The 18,093-nt window shown below is 48.4% G+C and overlaps 1 pseudogene; it reads right to left on the bottom strand.

Annotated features, from left to right (window-relative positions):
- LOC106144659 (transmembrane protein 132B-like) overlaps window positions 1–17,873 on the bottom strand; it is a 52,038-nt pseudogene extending 34,165 nt beyond the window's left edge.
- Window positions 17,874–18,093: the final 220 nt, after the last annotated feature.

Here is an 18,093-nt window from a genome sequence, read left to right as displayed (position 1 = left end):
TCTTCATAGTCACCTGGGGAGTTCCCAAAAGACAAATTGGCACTAGACCCTGAAAGTTAATAATAAGGCACCTCTATTCTTTTGAAAACTGAATTCAACATCTTAGCCTTGGAGTGAGAACATTTTAGCAAATGAGTCTGTCCACTTTGATCCTGAGTCTGAGACTGGGACACTTCCAGAAAGCAACAAGACTGTACACATTTGTGTTCAGATACACAGGCAGCTTTTGTGAATCTTAACTCAAATATTACAGTATATTGTGTGCTATGTAGTTGCAGTACAGTTTCTGACACAATTTCCATAACAGTAAAAATTACATACAGATAGTGAATAAATAAAGCTTTCTGTGGCTTGGTCTGTCATTCTTTCAGTCAACAAATTCTATTAGGAGTTTTATTAACGAGCTCAGTGATAGAGGTGTTCTATATGATCTTATACACTTTGGCTGTGCAACCCAGCCCTGCTGCAAAATAGTATTTAACTCTTAATATTTTTCTGCAACATGAAGCTAGCAAAATTTATTTTCTTCTTATGAGATTAGAAATACCCACTCTCTCCTGTTTCTGAATTCTATGAGTTTTCTTTAATAGCATGTATTTGCAATTAGCAAGTGAGAACCAATGGGTAGATTGAAAAGCACATAAGATTGCCAACTTGAAGTAAGTCTGGACAAGAAAATAAAAGAAGGGTGCTCTGCAAAGAAGATGCATTTAGAAGATCTTGAAGAAACTCCCAGAAGGCCCCAAAAGATCTCCTTCTGCAAATTTCCCATTTAAGTTGAAACTGAACAGAAAACATGGAGGATTCATGGAACTGGCTAATCTTTAGTTAAAAGCAGAATCCTTCTCTACCAAAAGAGGGAAGAAAATTTTCTTGCTGGTAAGCTGTGTCGAGCTCTGTGTCCTGCAGACTGTTGGGAGAAATCAGGTGGTTCTAGAATTTCTTGCACCCTAAAAGAATTAAAGTGGCAAAGTCATGTCTAATCCAGGAAGTATAGGCCTCAGAGGAGAGGACCTCAGGGAACAGAGGGGTCTTAGCTATATCTTTCCTTTTGATTAACAACGATTTCTAGACCTACCATCTCAGAGGACAATTCCTAAAGAGGGAACTCCAAATCCAGAGCAAGTCACAGAGTCTGATTCATCTACCCGGGAGTGGCACCAACAAATTCATCCATCCCCAAACTAAAAGCTTGGACTTCTGCAAGTCCCAAACTTGCAGTGAAAAAAAATGAGGGAGGGAAGGAGCAGGGAGGTGAAAACACTTCGGAATGAGCCACCACTGGCAAGAAAAGCTATTTTATCACTTTCCACCAAAGGGCATGGTGCCGGCTTTCCAGGTGGCCATGGCCAAGCATCATGGAGTATGTGGCTTAAATAACACGTTTTTTTCTTTGAGGCAGGCTCTCACCATGATGCCCAGGCATTCTGAACCCCTGGACTCAAGTGATCCTCCCACCTCAGTCTCCCAAGCACCAAGAAATGACTTGTGTACAATGCCCTGGAAGCCAAAGCCAGAACTCAGGATCCTGGGAGACTCACATCATCAGGGGCCCTAACTCTCTGGCTGGTAGATGGCTGTATTATCCCTGTGACCTTGAGCCATGATCCCCAGTCTCCAATAATCTGTGTTCTCATCCCTTCTTGTAAAGACACCAGTCCTCATAGATGAAGCCCACCCTGATGGCCTTGTGTTAACTTAATCCTTGTGCAAGGGGGATGTACAACCCTACTGCATGGAGCTGAGTTTAATGTGGGAAGATAGGTGGAAAACAGTGCACACATGAGGGAGCTTCTCCCCCATGCTGGCAAGTGCTTAGGAGAAGGATCCTGAGTGATGGGCCCAGGGTTGTTGTAGGGGAAACTCAGGACTGGTCAGAAGGTCTCTCAGCACAGGGGACCCTCAAGTGAGTTGTGAATGGTGAGAAGGGGCCACCCTGAAGGGCTATAAAGAAAGATTCCAGGAACAGGGCAGAGAGAATGAAGGCTGCACAAAAGACAAAAGGACACTCAGCCTCTAGAACCCAGATGAGTGCATGTGGCTGGGCTGAGGGGAACTAAGGGCCAAGCATGGCTGGCCTTGTGGAGTCAAGGCTACTCTGGTTAAGGTCTTTTTACTTCTCACCTGTCATTCTACTTTTGACATAATCAGAATTTCAAAGACTGCATGTTAACTCTCCCAGATTGCAATCCAAGCAACTCAACCAATGCAAAACATCTCCTGACATTGATGCTGACATCCCCACCTTGAGGACAGGCAGAAGTTTTTTTTGTTTGTTTGTTTGTTTGTTTTTTTGTGAAACCAAACAGGAAAGAGCCTGGAAAAGGTTTTGATTCCCCACTTGGAGGGAAATGCAGATCTATCTGAAAAGCAGCAGAGACAGCTGCATCAACAGTAGCCAAGGGAGATTGCTGCGAGGACCCTAGAGGCCAGCAACAGGGCAGTCACAGAGAATATCCTGGAGGTGAGCAGTGGATTTCCTTATTGTGGTTTCAGATTTGATTGAACTCCAGGGATTCTTGTTGAGCTCTCACGGCTCCAGTCCATGAGAGGACACAGGGTCCTCCACAATAGCAATCCCTCTCTGCAAAGCTATCTTCAAAGACACTGGCATAAATTAAGTGAGTTAAAATATGGGGGATCCACATGAGACCTAAAGTTGGAGCAAAATTCTCTAAAAATAAAGAGGACCTCATATTAAATTTTTTGCAGTTTTGTAGATTTAGACCACCATATAGGAAGAAATGCAATTAGATATTTTAACTAACCTTAAAAGCATAGTTTACACAATTCATTAACTTCTTCCTTCTTGGCTTTAAGTGAATTTTTTTCTGAAAGCTTATCTGAATACAGTAATAATTGTGGATCAGTGCCAGGGACCACCACAGGGACAGAGGGCATATGCACTCCTAGGCCTGACCTTGTGTCCCAACAACTACTCAGCATCAGCCACAGCATGTCTGAGGGAGAGGCCTGTGGTGTTCTCTCCAGCAGTGGCAGGAACTTGCTTGGCAAAGTGCAAAGTACTGGGGTGGAGTGCTCCTGAGCCCACCAACACCTCACCCTAAAGTGACATGAAAAAAACATCTCCCTTCTTAGGTTCAGGGGCAGCCTGACATTCTCCTGTCCAAGCTGCATCTCCCTTACTGCAAGAGAACCTGGCAAAGTCCTAGCCTGCATGTTTGCTTCCCTGACTTGGTTTTGTTTTCATTGCCATCAGGTCAAAAAATCCTGTTTTGGGCAGCACTGTATTAACCTGCAGGTCCCTGAGAGGTACAGGGCATGACCTGTGGGACTTTGGGTGGTTGTCTGAATCTCTTCTCCTTAACAGGAGAGGGTGTTTCAATCAGCTTTTTCACTGCTGTGAATAAAGGGTCTGACCAGCCCAACTGTAGAGGAGGAAGAATTTATTTGAGGACTCACAGTTTCAGAGATTTTAGTCCATAGAATACCAGCTCTATTTCTTGGGGCTCAAGATGAGGCAGGACATCATTGTGGAGAGGTCATGGTGACCAGGAGACAGAGAGAGACTCCACTCTCCAGATACAAATATATACCCAAAGCCAGGCCTCAATGTCCATGTCCTCCAGCCACACCACACCACTTCAGTTACCACCCAGTTAATCCCTATCAGGGGATTAATCACTGATTGGATTAAGACTCTCACAGCCCAATCATTTATTCTCTGAATCTTCTTGCATTGTCTCACACATAAGCTTTTGGGGAACACCTTACTTCTAGGAACATGTGACTATAACAAAGGGACATGTGACATGTGAGCCCTGGTTTCTCCCTGCTCTTGTAGGCAGGTCTCCCCTCTATTTCTCCATCTTCTTGACTCTGCCTTTCCTTTCTCTTCTGTGACTTTCCTTCTCTGTCCTTTTCTCCCATTCTCCTATCTCAGCCCCATTGGAGTCCCAGGTGTGAGGGGGCCTCTGTGATACTGAGGCCTCTGGGGCACTGGAAGAGGTCCAGGCCCCTGAGTTATCAGCTCTCTCCAGGGTTCCCCACCCAGAAAGCTACTACAAGGAGGCAAGACTGATCCCCCAAGACCTTGCAGGCCCAGGTGGAAAGTCCTAGGATGTGACATGTGACATCCTCTTCTTCTCCTCTCCTCCCTTTTCTCCCACTTTGCCACCACTTACAGTGTCTTCTTTTTTTATTATTATTTTTTAAAAAGAGAGAGAGAGAGAGAGAGAGAATTTTAATATTTATTTCTTTTAGTTATCAGCGGACACAACATCTTTGTTTGTATGTGGTGCTGAGGATAGAACCCAGGCCACAAGCATGCCAGGCAAATGCACTATGGCTTAAGCCACCTCCCCAGCCCTTACAATGTCTTCTGAATCCTAACAAGGGATGACATGAAGAGTACTCCTAGTATTTGCTCTTCAGCTTCCTGGATTGTGCTGTGCCAGCTGTAGCTTGGCTGTCCTTTGAAGTCTTAACTCATGTCTGTGACTTCTGGGGACCCGGAGGGGAGGGATGGGATTCTCATCTTTCCTTGCTGCAGGGTAGCTGTTGCTGGTTCACACATCAAGCTTTTTCATTTGAAAATGAATAGTCTTTTGACTAGAATGTGACAGTATTTCCTACAGCACCTGCTAACACAAGAACAAAATGACAAAGGTTCCAAACTGGCTGGCTTCATCCCAAGGTCCCAGGTTTCCCAGACATGTGTACTAACTAAGCATAGGCCACACTGCAGGTAGAAACTGAGGCCAGGCAGCTGAACCACAGAGGAGCACACTGCCCCACCTGAGCTGAAAGAGCATGAGTGAATCCACAACAGTGATTGAAAGGAAAACTCTCAACAGCAGAAGATAAGGAGGGTAGAAAGAAGGAGACAGGGAGAGAGGAGGGGAGAACCTGGGGAAGTTCTGTGGCTAAAGTAGAGCAAACTACATCCAATGCTTTTGTAATTACATCCAAATGAATCCTCCTGTCATGTATATGTAAAAAGAACCAATAGAGTCGGGGCTGGGTTGTGGCTCAGCATAGTGTGCTTACCTCGTGCATGCGAGGCACTAGGTCAAGCCTCAGCACCAAATAAAAATAAATAAATAAAAGTATTGTCCAACTACAACTAAAAAAATTAATTAAAAAAAGAACCAATAGGTAAGTCCTTTATTTGAAGATTAACTTTGCTTAAAGCCAACTTGAATGACTGGTTTGGTGGCAGGGCGACAGCACCTTGCAGTTCTAGGCCATCTCTCTTTCTTGGCATGAACATGGTTTGAAAATGCAACAAAAAGGCAGGATTTTATGGGAAACTATCTAGAGAGGAAAAAACAGCAGAGAGATCAGGAAGTGATTCCCCTGGGGCTGTTTCTTGACAAGTGCTGAGGGTGGCAGCCCTGCAAGTTCTTCAAACATCTCAACCTACTGGTAAGGCTGAGAAATGCCTGGGAAGCAGTGAGTCATCAAAACAGGGAGGCCAGGACAAGATGGTTCAGTGTTGTTGTCCCATAAGGAGGGGTAAGGCCACAGCTAGCTACTTCCAAAATCTACCCTGGGCATCTATTTAGGAGAAGTCAAAGTGAGTGGGACCAACACAGTTCTCAGGCCTTGACCTGCACTCATCATCCTGACTCAGGCCTGGCCTCTAGAAGCAGGAGGTTGGCATTTCACAGCTGGACCTCCCTTTGGAAAGCAAAGAAAATGAAGAGGCTCTTCATTCTGGGACACTGAGAAGCAGCTGCTGAGGCTTCCCTCTGGAGGAGTCTCCCCAAGTTCAGGGCCTTCTCCATGAAAACCAGACAAAACTATAGCAAAGTCTAGTGACAACTCAAGAAGGCTGGGAGTCCAGCTGCATTTCTAAACAGGATCACAGGAGCTTCCAGAAAACACAGTGACACAGACCCTAACTCCACAGAGGGAGACCTCTGAGAGGTCTGGATTTCATCACTGATGTCAGGACAAAATTGACTGCTACTCTGTTGCTGGGGACTTTAAGGTGTTTAATAACAGGACAAGGCAGTGGAGGCAAACTGAGAGGGACCAGGGACTAAAATAAACAGCATTAGGCTACCCCAGGCTGGCCCAGCCCCCTGAGAGCCATCCTAACTAGAGCCCTCCCAGAATTTCAGAATTGCAACAACCCCAGGGACCATATCTGTGTGTCTAGAGCTCTAAGTAAGGCTACAGGAAACATGGGTATCCTGGCTGTCCCAGTTGGGGGCACAAAGTGGCAATGCAAACCAGAGCCCTTGTTGGCACTATTGGACAATGACCACTATGGAATGACACCATGCTGCTCCAGAAGCCCAGGTGGGCCTCTTGTGGGAGGAGCCTTGGCCACCCTTCACAGGGCAGGTAAGAAAACCAAAGTAATGGCTAATGCTGGAGCTGCCTGTTCTGTCCCAACTAAGTGTGTTGGACCTTGGTCAAACCAGCAGTGACCCATGACAGGAGTGGATGGCAGGCCTAAGGTGAGATGCTTTGTTTTTTTTTTTCTTAATTGCAAAATTGGTTATCAAATTATCTTCATTCTTTGGGTCTCAGAATGTCCTCTGCCTCTGTTAGGAAGAATCCTAGCAAACACCTTCTTAGCCAGAAGCCAAGTTCAGCTAGGACTGCCCTCAGAACAAGGCATTCACTTTGCTACAGATTCCTAAATATGGAACAACAAAACTTTTATGGAATCCTAATTTTGGAAGAGCAAAACCTTTACTGGAGAAGGAAAGAGCCTGCCACTAACTACCAGATGTTGAAGGGTCTTTGACCAATTAAAGTCAGAGCTGGGCTGTGCCCCACTTTGGGCCTTCTGTGACTTACAAAATCCTTTCACAAGTAGATACACAAAGCCTGGGTTTTGCTTTAGGGTTTCCAACCCCCATATTGGGATCCATCTCACAGCAGTAGCCTACTTTTTGAACAATTAGATCTCAGTGGCCCAGGAGTGGCCGGCTTATTTAATACTAGGGCTACAACTGTTTTGCTGGTTAATGAGACCCCCAAATTAACCTTGTGAAAACCCCAATTCCAGATGGCCTTAGGAATCAAGGTCCCATTCCCGAATCACAGGGAAGATGGACAGAAATACCAGGCCTTCTTGTGGCTATTCCTGGCACATGCTGTGGGTTTGTCAGACTTTAAATACGGTTACTCTACACTCAACCACAGCCTCTGTGAGACATCAATGTGAAGAGGTTGCTGAGCAAACTCACTTCAGTGAGGTAGGCATAACAGCTTTGTCTCTTGACAGATGAAAGCATGCCTCTAAAGAAGATATTAAAGTGACCTCCCAGGCCCCGACACCTGCCCACAGCCCTACAAGGACCAGGCTCTGCTCTGAGAACTCCCTGCACTACCTACATCACAGTGCTGGCCCAGCCCATATCCAGCACCAACCTACGCCTCCAGTGGCAGAGGCAGGAGGTGTCCTCAGCTCAAGCTGCGTCTTGTCCCACATCATTGTGGTGTGCTCTCCTCCAGGAGCCCCTTCCCAGCAGTAGACTCTCCCAGTGAAAAATGAGGGTGAACAATAACACATAAAGGAAAATGAAGGTGATTTTCCAAAACCCTGAGTCCCCTGGCATCTCCCTACCTCCTCCATAGCCAGGATCCCAAGTAACTGTGCAGCATCTCCCTGCTCACCTGTCATTACTCAGCCAGCCACTAGTTAATCACACCTTCACCAGCCATATCTCTCCATAGCAAGGTCATAGCAAAGTGGCCCCAGTCCTTCCCACTGGAAACCCAGGAGGGGGCTTTAGTTTACAGTTTATTTGGCAGGTGGGGTGCTTTCAACCATCCCCTTCTTGTCTTGGATTTCCATGATTTCTTTGACATTGCTCTCTGCTCCCTTTGTTTGAACTTTCTAAAGAAGCTGATATAGTGCTAGGAGCCTGAGGAAAAGATGCTGTGGTCATGGCCCTAAAGGACTGAGTCTGGGGCAAATTCTGGAGTTTTTCTGACTTCTTCAAGTTGCTTTGTTGCTTCTTAAAGACAATGAGCTCAGAAAGGTGGAGGCTCCATCGACCTGGCCTTGAGGACAACCTGGAAGGCAAAGGAAGCTGAAGGTCTCCCACACCATCCTGGAGCTAGTGGCGAGAGGAGCCAGGGTGTGAAGTGGCAGCTACAGAAAGAGCAATCAGAAAAGGAAGGCTCATGGGCATCAAGAGAAGCCTCAAAGCAGAACTCACAGAACACTCCACAAGCACCTTTACCTCAAAACCAGTCTCATCAAGCCCCAGCCTGCCACCATCTTGTTCTAAACCCTCAAGAGTTCTTGCTGTCAAGGCCTCTGTAGGATTCCACACAGAAGACACCTCTGAGAAGAAAGCACTGCCATGTTTATATGTGGGCTTCACCTTGTGACTATGGGACAGTGGTGCTCATTAGAGGGTCAAGCCACAGCCCTGTGGGTGAAGGAGGCTGGGTGGGACTAGCCTGGATCTTGATGTTCACAAGGAACCTGGCATGTTCATCATAAAAGATGTCTGCTCAGTAGTCAGAACAGGATGAACCCTGTAGTACCCTCTTGCCCTGGGACTTCATTTGGAATTAAGCAGTGTTTACTGTCCTGGGGAGCCAGGACTACCTGGAACTTGGTGGCTGACTGATGGCTTCCCTGGGGTTGTTTTTTTGTACTCAGTAAGCATTTCTTAAATTGATGTTCATTTGTCCCATGCTAAAGGGAAAGAAAGGAAGGACTTTTGCCTATACTTGGGACAAAGGTTGAAAATGGAGAAAGTCTAACCTCTGAGGTGGATGTAATGGACAGTAGGAGAGGATTCAGAAGATAGCTGATGTGACATCCCTGGATCCTGTTCCAGGAGGACACTCTCTTCACAGTGACCCTGAGGCTAGAGGTTTCTCTGATACCAGTGTGGCCCAGCCTTGCACTTCCTCACCTGGTCTCTCTTGGTTGATGATGGTCTCTGCTATCCCATACTCTTGCAGTGGCTGGTTGTGCTCAAGTTCACCTGCTCTTCCAGACTCACAAAAACACACCAGCACACTGTGGAGGCCTCCAGCCATGTTCACAGAGGTTAATCCACCGGCAGGACAAGCAACCTGGTAACATAACTCAGGGGCTGTCTCTGGTGGTTAAGGGCCACAAGCCCTTAACAGGCAAACATCTGTATTGTTATTTTTATCCCCTTTGGATCAGGTGGTGAGATGTTTTTGTAAAGATGTTTTTGGCCTGACGGCAACCCAATGAGATCTGGTGCCATCCACCCAACCAGCATCAGCCCTGCATGGCTGAGCCAGTTGCCCATGGTGTTTTCTTCAGCAGTGGCTGGAACTGACCATGGTATAGGGCAAAGTGGTGAGGTGGAGTTCCCCTAAACCCATAGACACCCCACCCCTCAAGTGATCAGGAAAACCAGCTCCTTTCTTTGAGTGAGAAGATTGCCAAGAGGGTATGTGTCTCTTATTAGCACCATTCCATTGGATTTCCCTAAAGATACTCACATGAAAGTCCTTGGAGGGCAACTGCAGAATGCTGGGAAGGCAAGCTGGACTCATGCCATGTGAAATAAGTACATGCAACAGATCTACTTATGCATGAAACTGGCAGTTCTTCTTTTCAATAGAATTCTCTAAAGGGAGGAGTAATAGCGAGATTACTGCCCCACTGTGTCTGGGAAATCCATGGAGGAGCATCTCAGGACCCCAGAAAACAGCCCACATTACCATGTCTACTCTGAGCTTCTCCTCAGCATTAAACACACACAGCAGCCACCAGTTTAGGGAAAAGAATCCCTCAAGACCCCCCACTGCACCCTCCCTTCCTCGAGACTCCCCACTGCACTGTCCTTGGCTCCCTTCCTCCCCACCGAATTCTGGGTCACAGGGAAAGCCACAGTAATGTGTGGCCAATGTTGGTAGCTGCTCATCTGACAGCCAGTCTCCATTTCTGTCCTTGCAGAAAAACTCTGATGTGGTGGGAGGGGCCCAGCAGCATGCCCAGCCACACATTGGCAGCCCTTGGTAGCCAGGGTTCCCACTTGAGGGATTCAACCCTCTGATGATCAAAATTCCAGGAAATAGCTGCACCTGTCCTGTACCTGCAGTTCTCCTTCTCATGATGCATGAATGATACAGTGTGGCTACTCTGTCCAGAGTCTGTGGACTGCACCATGTATTATGAGTGACCAGAGAGGACTGAAGTTCATGGGAGGAAGTATTTGGGTCCCATGCAAACACTGCCATCCTACAAAAGGGCCTTGAGCATCATGGGATTTTGGTATCCAAGGAACATCCTTGGGCCCAGCTCCCCACAGATGCCTACTGATGGCCAAAGCAACAATCTCCACTTCCCCAGAGACAGTCTTGGGAACAGGAGCAGCCTGGCATTGGGCAACAGTCAGAGATGTTGATTGACATTTCTGGAAGTGTGCCTTAAGAGAAGCAGACTCCAATGCACAAGGGACTGCTTTCCCATCTTTTCCCCCATCTCTCCATCCCTCTTTCTGAGTGAAGTATAAATCTTATGACCATGACTATAGCAGCCACCTTGTAACAATGAGGAAATGGCCAAGAGTTGTAAAATCCTTGACACTCAGACATCCTCGATCCACCTAACTAACACCTTCCTGTGGTGATTCTGGCCTTAAGTATACCGCTGTCTTGGTGATGTCCATGTTTTCTGGGGTTCCTCCTACATGCAGCTGACCTTGATCCATACAAGAATTGACCCTTGGTTCACTTATTCTCAAGCCCCACCAATCCAGCTTTTTCTCCAGAGTGAATCAAAACACCTGATCCAAGTCACCAACAGCATCCCTGGGCAACATGTGCAGGACAGCTCATGCCCTTTCCTGCTCTCTCTGAAGCATGCATCCTGCTGTCTCCCAGCCTCAGTCTCCTTTTCCTGGCTTTTTGAGGTCATGCTCTGCTGGTTCTCCTGCCAATTCTCTGCCATGTTTTGAGGACTGATCATTTGTGAACTGTTCAATGCAGGAGTCCTTCATGACTGGTTCATAAGCTCTCTTTTCATCTCATAATTTTATCTGAGAAAATCTCATTCTTTACATGGCTTCAGTTATTATTGTCAAACTTCCAGATGCACCTAGAACTCTATATTTCTAGGAAAGAAATGGGAGAATGTGCAGACAGGTGAATGAAGTATTGCAAACATGGTGTACATTAAGTTCACTTACCCCATAGGCACAGCCCTGGCTGTGCGGTCAGGTGTTGCAGTCCCTGCACTTGCTCTATGGCCCACTCCTTGATTGTTTAATGCAAGAAGTTAGCAGAAATTGCATTGGTGGCTTCATGTCAACTGATTCGCTATTGCCTCAGTATATGTACATCGTAACTGCAAAATAAAATCAGAATTACTTCCTGCTTGGTCTCCAGAGGCCTAGAGTAGAGACTTCCCAGCCACACTCTACCCTGTTCTGTTGACCTCCTTGCTGGACAAAAAACAATAACATGCAGGAGGTGGAGATTCCAAAAGTCAACCCCAAAGCTTGGTGGCAGAGCAGAGGAATAACAAAACTAGCAAGAAACAGCCACCATGGCTGTCACAAGAGAGTGCTAATCCAGGGGCGGCCCCTCCCCACACCTGCATATGCTCAATCCATTCTGGCACAACCTGAGAGGAGGGGGCCACCTTCTTTCCTTACATAGAGCAAGCTTAATTGTGAAGAGCTTAAGGACCTCACCTGAGCAGAGCCATGGCAGAGCCATGGCAGCCAGGCCCCAGGCCCTGGGCACTGGTCCCTCACCAGACAGATGCTAACGTGTGTCCAAACTGAGGACATGGCCTGGAGTGACATTCCAAGGGCCAGTGGAAAACTGGAAGAAACCTCATGCCCACAAGCAAGGGACAAGTAGACAGCTCACACCAGAAGGTGGCAGCAGCTGAGGGTGGAGATAATCCTCAGGGAGGTGCCCAAGGCTCAGACAGAGGCAGGATGATGAGTCTAAACACAGCAGTACCAAGCATGAGGTAAACACCAGCCATGAGTGGGTTGGCTGTAGCTGAGCAGGTGGGGGTTGCAGGAGGGCGCCGGCAGGAGCTCGGGTTCTGACTGTGCTGCACTCTAGTTTTTCTTTTATGAAGAAACTATTCACTGTATCACCTTTATATAATGTTAACTTTAAAAGTCATTGACAAATAAGCTGATGACAAACAGAGGACACACCTGTTGTGATCCCCACTTGAGTTACCAGAGACAGTGGGAACCTCAGAGGGGGAAAGTCATAGATGATGGCTGAGGGGGGGGGGCGGAGAGGAGGTGGCAAGTTTCCCATCAGAGTGGGTGAGTTTCCTGTACATGAGAAGGATGCTCCTGGAGACCTCTGAACAGTGTAGAGAAAAATGTCTCCTGGAGGCCACTAGACGTCATTGGGAAGTATGGCCCCTGGAGGCCTCTGGACAGTGTGGGGAAGGGTGGCCCCTGGAGGCCTCTAGATAGAGTTGGGAAGGACAGCCCCTGGAGGCCACTGGACAGCATGGGAAAGGATGGCCCCTGGAGGCCTCTAGACAGAGTGGGGAAGGACAGCCCCTTGAGGCACTGGAAATCATGGGGAAGAATGGCCCTTGGAGGCCACGAGACAGTATGGCACAAGGTAAACACTGCCATTCTGTGCCCTGCATTCGTGCTGGGAAGCGGCTAGCCCAGCATGATGTTGCCATGTTGAGAAGCATCATCCAAGACATATATGACTCTCCTCAGAGCTTCTTTTTTCAGATCAGCATTCCAAATATGTGAAATGAAATCACTGGACCAGACTCCAGGGAGCACAGGGTGGGCACTGTGGAGAGAGATGAAGGGCAGTGCAGCGGGAGGCAGTGCAGGACCTGAGATCTTCTAGGCCCGATGCACGGCCCTGAGCAAGGCACAAGGTTGTCCTGCAACTTCTGTCAGGTCAGCCATGGCAGTGTGGAAGATGAGGGCCAAACACCTACACATGGCACCTCCACCCTCTTCTGTGCCAGGGGCATGAAACTACCTGGAGCAGAGAGAAATGGAGGATCTCGGCATCTGCGGAATAGGCGTGAACACAATGACCCTGGCCTCCTCCAAGGACTACAGGGGTTAAAGTGATAACAAACCAAATGTGCTTTGACACATCCTGGGTGTCCCCAAGTTATCAACCACTGTCATGATCTAGGTACACTCAATTTCCAATGCTGTGACCTCAGATAGCACCATTATCATAAATGGAAGTCTCCCTTCACATACAGCACCCTTTAGCTTCCGAAGCCAGCACGCCCCTAGCAACCTCCAGGCAGCACACAGACCCAATGCATTTGGCAGGGCAAACAAGGTGAGAATCTCGAGCATTGCACCTGTTTGATGATTGTCCCTCAAGTGGCACCAAAATTCCATGCTTTATTCATCTTTTTTTCCCAGATGAAACACAGGATTTTCTTAAGAAAATTGTGCCTAGACACAGGTGCTCTGGAACCTGCACTGCTGGAACCTACATCAAGCCTGGACCTTGGAGCTCGGGTTTCAAGTGAGCATAGAGAGGAAGGCGGGTGACTGTTCCCCAGACAGATGGAACTGCGCAGCACACCCACTGCCTTTGGCCGAGCAATGCTCGAGATTCTCATTTTTCACAGTAGCCATGATATGGAATGTGTATAGGTAGAAAAAGAAAATGTGGTGACTATACATGATGGATATTATTCAGCCATAAAATATAACAAAAGTCTATCATTTGACATGAGTCAGGCAAGAAAGACAAATATAGCACATTCTCACATATGCATGGCACCTAAAAGAGTAGATCTTTATAGAAGCAGATCGGGTGGAGAGAGGACACTAATGGGTGCCAGGTGCCACTGGAGAGTATAAGGAACTTTTAAGTTCTAAAGAGCTCAATGGGTGATTGACAACTGTATATTTCCAAATAGCTGATAGGAAGGATTCTGAATGTTCTCAACACAATAAACAAATGTTTGAGGTAGTGGATTGGCCAGTTGCCCTCAATTGATTGCATACTACATTCCTGTATTGAAATACATTGTTCTCATTTGCAAGTGGGGAAATCATGACACAGAGAAAAAAGAGCTTTTGCAAGTCACACAGCCTATTTTTGGCAGCACCAGGATTTTACCCTGTGCTTCGGAGTCCATGTCTTAACCACTGAGATCCACTACCTATAGCTTGAAGATCAGCCCAGCACATTCTCTGTATGAATCAAGGAAACTCTGTTTCACAAACCAGGGATGAAGTTCCCCAGGATCTCTCTTAGCCCAGGAGATACTGCATTTAGGGAGAGAGCGTCACAACATTCCAAACTCTATTGGTGTGTCACAAAGACAGACCCTGTCTCCACCTTCATGCTGCCCTCAACTCTATCTGCTTCCACACTGTGCCCACAGGACTCTGCCAAAAGACTTTTGTCTTTTCAAGGCCCAGCGAGACATAGATGCCCCTGTTTCCAAACACTACCTCAGTGCTGGAGAAGAACCAAGGTCACTTTTGTTCACCATGACCCTGTGCAGCACTTGGTCAGAAACACGAGACATGGGCATGGCCCCCACTGTCCCCTGCCTGATATCCACAGCATTGAGAGGAGACCTTGGCAAATCCCATGAACACCCAGGCTTGGATACAGGCCTCGCTGGAGTCCAGTGCAGTGTGTCACATCCCATTACAAAGGAAATGGTTCAGACAGACAGTCATCTAGTTTGGAAGATCAACACCTTCCCTGTGCCTGATTCTGAGAGAGGCATACAGCAGGGACAACAGCCACGTGCCACATGACAATGGAATAACCGATCACAGTGCAGTGCTTCATCCAGGACTCAACCTTGGCCTCTCTGGCAATCAGCCAGGGTGGCTAGAATGTGGGCACAGCTCTAGGCTCCCCCTGGCTTTGTGCCTCTACTCCCAACTCCCCCAGACAGGGGAAGCCATAGGTGCTCCCCAAGCCCATCACAGAAGCTGCCACTTCCCCTGACCTGCCTCCACCTCCCAACACTGAGCCTCCATCTGGGCACACGGGGCTGCCCTCCTCTTCTGTCCTATATGAGATCCCCAATCCTATGCCTCCTTGGAGTCTTTGCCAAGCACAGAGATGGTGGCAACTTCCCACCATGGCCAGCTCTGAAGAGAGCCCTGCTAGCTTCATTTATTTCTAGCATGTCAATGAGGTTTTTCTCTGGCTCTTACATAAAAAATAATAAACCATCAAGGTGCTTTCATGGTGTGGCACAGACCCCTTCCAGAGAAGCACACCAAGAATGTAAAACAAGGCCTCTCAACTCACACATGTAGGCCAAGAACCCACCCCCATCCCATTCTGATGCATGACCTTGGTCAGGAACTCAACCTCCCAAGCCTTGGTTTCCACATGCATAGAATGAACAGGAGTGAAACTTTTGTGTGGCTGTGATCCTGCAGAGAGATGTAGGCAAAAACCCAACCCAGGACTGGGCACAGGAAGCACAGCAGCTTAAAGAACACAGTTACAACACTGAGGCCTGGCCTCCCAAAGACACACACTGAACAGAGTGAGGGCCAGGCTTTTGGGGGGCTTTGCGCGAATGAGCCAACCCAGGCCTAAACCCATTCCTGCATTACACCCAGTCACTCTGATTCCCCTCCCCACAGACAGTAAGTGACTGGATGTGCTGTCATGATGGGCCAGCAGCTAGCCCTCCTTCCAGTGCTGCACCTCTTTATTCCAACCTGTGTCAGTGCTTCCAGACCCAAAAACCCACAGGAGCCAGGCAGGCAATGCAATGTGGGGCACAAGGGAGGGGAAAGGACTCCATGAGCTAGATGGTGCACCATGTTGAACCAGAGGCGATGGTGCCAGGCTGCCAGGTCTTCACACCTGCAGAGAAAAGAGCATGCGCCCTCTCTCTGCTGGTGGAGGTGAAAGCTCACTTAGAACTCTCTAGGGACATTGTGGGGGCCAGGTTCAGCCCTCTACATGCACTTGTAAATGAAGGTTTATTGAGACCAATGGCACTTACTCACCATGGCTGCTTTCACGCTGCACCAACAGACCCAAGAGGCCCCTAGGGTTGGTTTGGCCCATAGTGCCACCTCCCAGCCAACCCTTTCTAGAAGCTCTCTTTCTGGCCTCTCTCCTGGCTCTCTCCTCCTGTTCCTGAGGGGCTCACTCCCCACACATGAAGAACTTCAGTATTCTCAGCCCAGGACAGGTCAGCACACACAGCACTAGCAGACCCCATAGGCCCCTGGAATGCTGCCAGCAGGCCTGGCCTGCCCAGGAAGGTCTGCTGCTTGTTTAGTCAAGCACACGTGGTGACTGGCCCATGAACCCCCCTTCTTGGAGCATATTCTAATGACGGCCTGCAATAGTACATAGCTGCCACTGACAACTCAGAGCAAGGTATAAGGATCCCAGAAAATAGAACATCAGAAAGGACAAGCTCTGTCTTCTAGTCTCCAAAGGAGGACAGACTGCTAACTTTGGTCACAGCTAGTGTAGGCAGACAGAGGTGGTACTGGGTCCATGCCACCAACCCTTGGTGCTGGTTGTCTCTTAACTCCTGTGCTCCCCTCCCTCATGGTCCCTTTCTGATGCCCAGACTGCCTTTGCACACATGTGAGGGCCTCAGCTCCCTCCTTCCAGATAAAAATTGTCCTGGCCACTTTAATGCCTGGCTATGTTTACTGATGACAAGCCCCAGCCAACATCCAACACCATCTATCAGCCCATAGCTTGGGGTTTCTAAGAACTGACTACCACTCTACCCAACATGGCAAAGCCTCTTACTGGAGAGTGAACTGGTCTGCCATGTTGCTGTTGGTCACAGACCTGAAGGGTGGTTGTATCCCCTTCACAGTTGAGGTTCAGCAGAACAGAGAGGGTGATGTTCTCATCCAGGCTCAATGGGGACCTCTACAGGTTGTCCTGGGTCAGGTAGACTGCCACGCTGCAGATGCACTCCCCGGCAGAAAGCACCTGTGTGGGGCTGTCCTGGCCCAAGCGAATCTTGTCCTCCCACTTGCCCTCCTCCTCTAGGAAATGCTGGACTGCCTCATTAGCCAAGTAGAAGTTGAAGAAGAGCTCCATGGCCATGCCCCTCAGCAGGGCCAGGATCTTCTCTTGGGGCTCCAGGTCCAGGTTAGAGCTGAAACATTCAATGAAGCAGCTCCAGCTCAGCTATGCACAGTCTGGGGCCCCCTGCAGGAAGCAGCTGGCCACCACCTCCCTGGCCTCAGGAATGGCAAACATCTTGATGCAGGGTAGATCCTCACCAGGGTCACTGTCATCCCAGCCCATGTGAGTGGCATAGAACTGCACTTTGGGTCTGTTGGAGTGGATGGAGCTATGGAGGATGTAGGACTTCAGCTCCCAGTTGAAGGGAAACTTCTCCAAGTTAATGAAGGGTGTGGGCATTAGAAGGAGCTCCATGGAGAACAGGCCATAGCTGTTGCTGACTGAAGGGGGCTCCAGGCTCTGTGGATCAAGAAGGACTCCCCCCCCCCAGCCTGTAGGCTGGAGTTGCACCTGAGGTCCTGCTTGGCCTCCTCAAGGAAGGAGAACACCTCAGCATTTGTGATGTGCAAGCTGGAGGGGAAGAAGGCGGGCAGTGAGGAGAACCTCTGCAAGCTATTTATGGTGACTGGACCCTCGACCTTTGTGAGGAGGACAGCAAACCAAGAGTGAAACCCTGTTATGCTCTGTGAGAAGATGACCCAATGGAGTTCCTGCCTGCCACCGAGTGAACCACCTGTTGGCCACAGGGAAAGTCTTATAATTCCAAAAAAATATGTTCTTCAGAACCATCCCCAAAACCATGTGAAGTGGTAAGGAGCCCAGATGGCCACTGATCCCATTGCTGCCTCCTCAAAGGGAAAACATTACTCCTCCAGATCTCAACCTCACAGAGAGAGCCCCACATCCAAGCATGGGTTCATCTTCATGGCTTATTACCCTGCAGACCAGACAGAACCCACCATGCCCACTATCCACATGGGGCCCACCAAGCTTTAGGACTTGGCAGCTTGTGCTTCTCTTCTTTCCATAGGAGACATAACTCAGATGCTGAGATACATCCAAAATCATTAAAAGGAGGGCAAATCTTTGGCTTGACACGTCCACTACTAGAAATCTCTCTTTCTGAATATCGGGGTGGGATGGGGTGTGTAAAGATTTCTCTACAAGGCCATTTGCTGCCTCAGCTAGAACTATGAG

The sequence above is a fragment of the Ictidomys tridecemlineatus genome, chromosome 10 (assembly GCF_052094955.1).
Source record: "Ictidomys tridecemlineatus isolate mIctTri1 chromosome 10, mIctTri1.hap1, whole genome shotgun sequence".
Lineage (NCBI taxonomy): Eukaryota > Metazoa > Chordata > Mammalia > Rodentia > Sciuridae > Ictidomys > Ictidomys tridecemlineatus.
The sequence above is the reverse complement of the archived record's forward strand: the minus strand, read 5'-3'. Positions and strand labels throughout refer to the sequence as shown.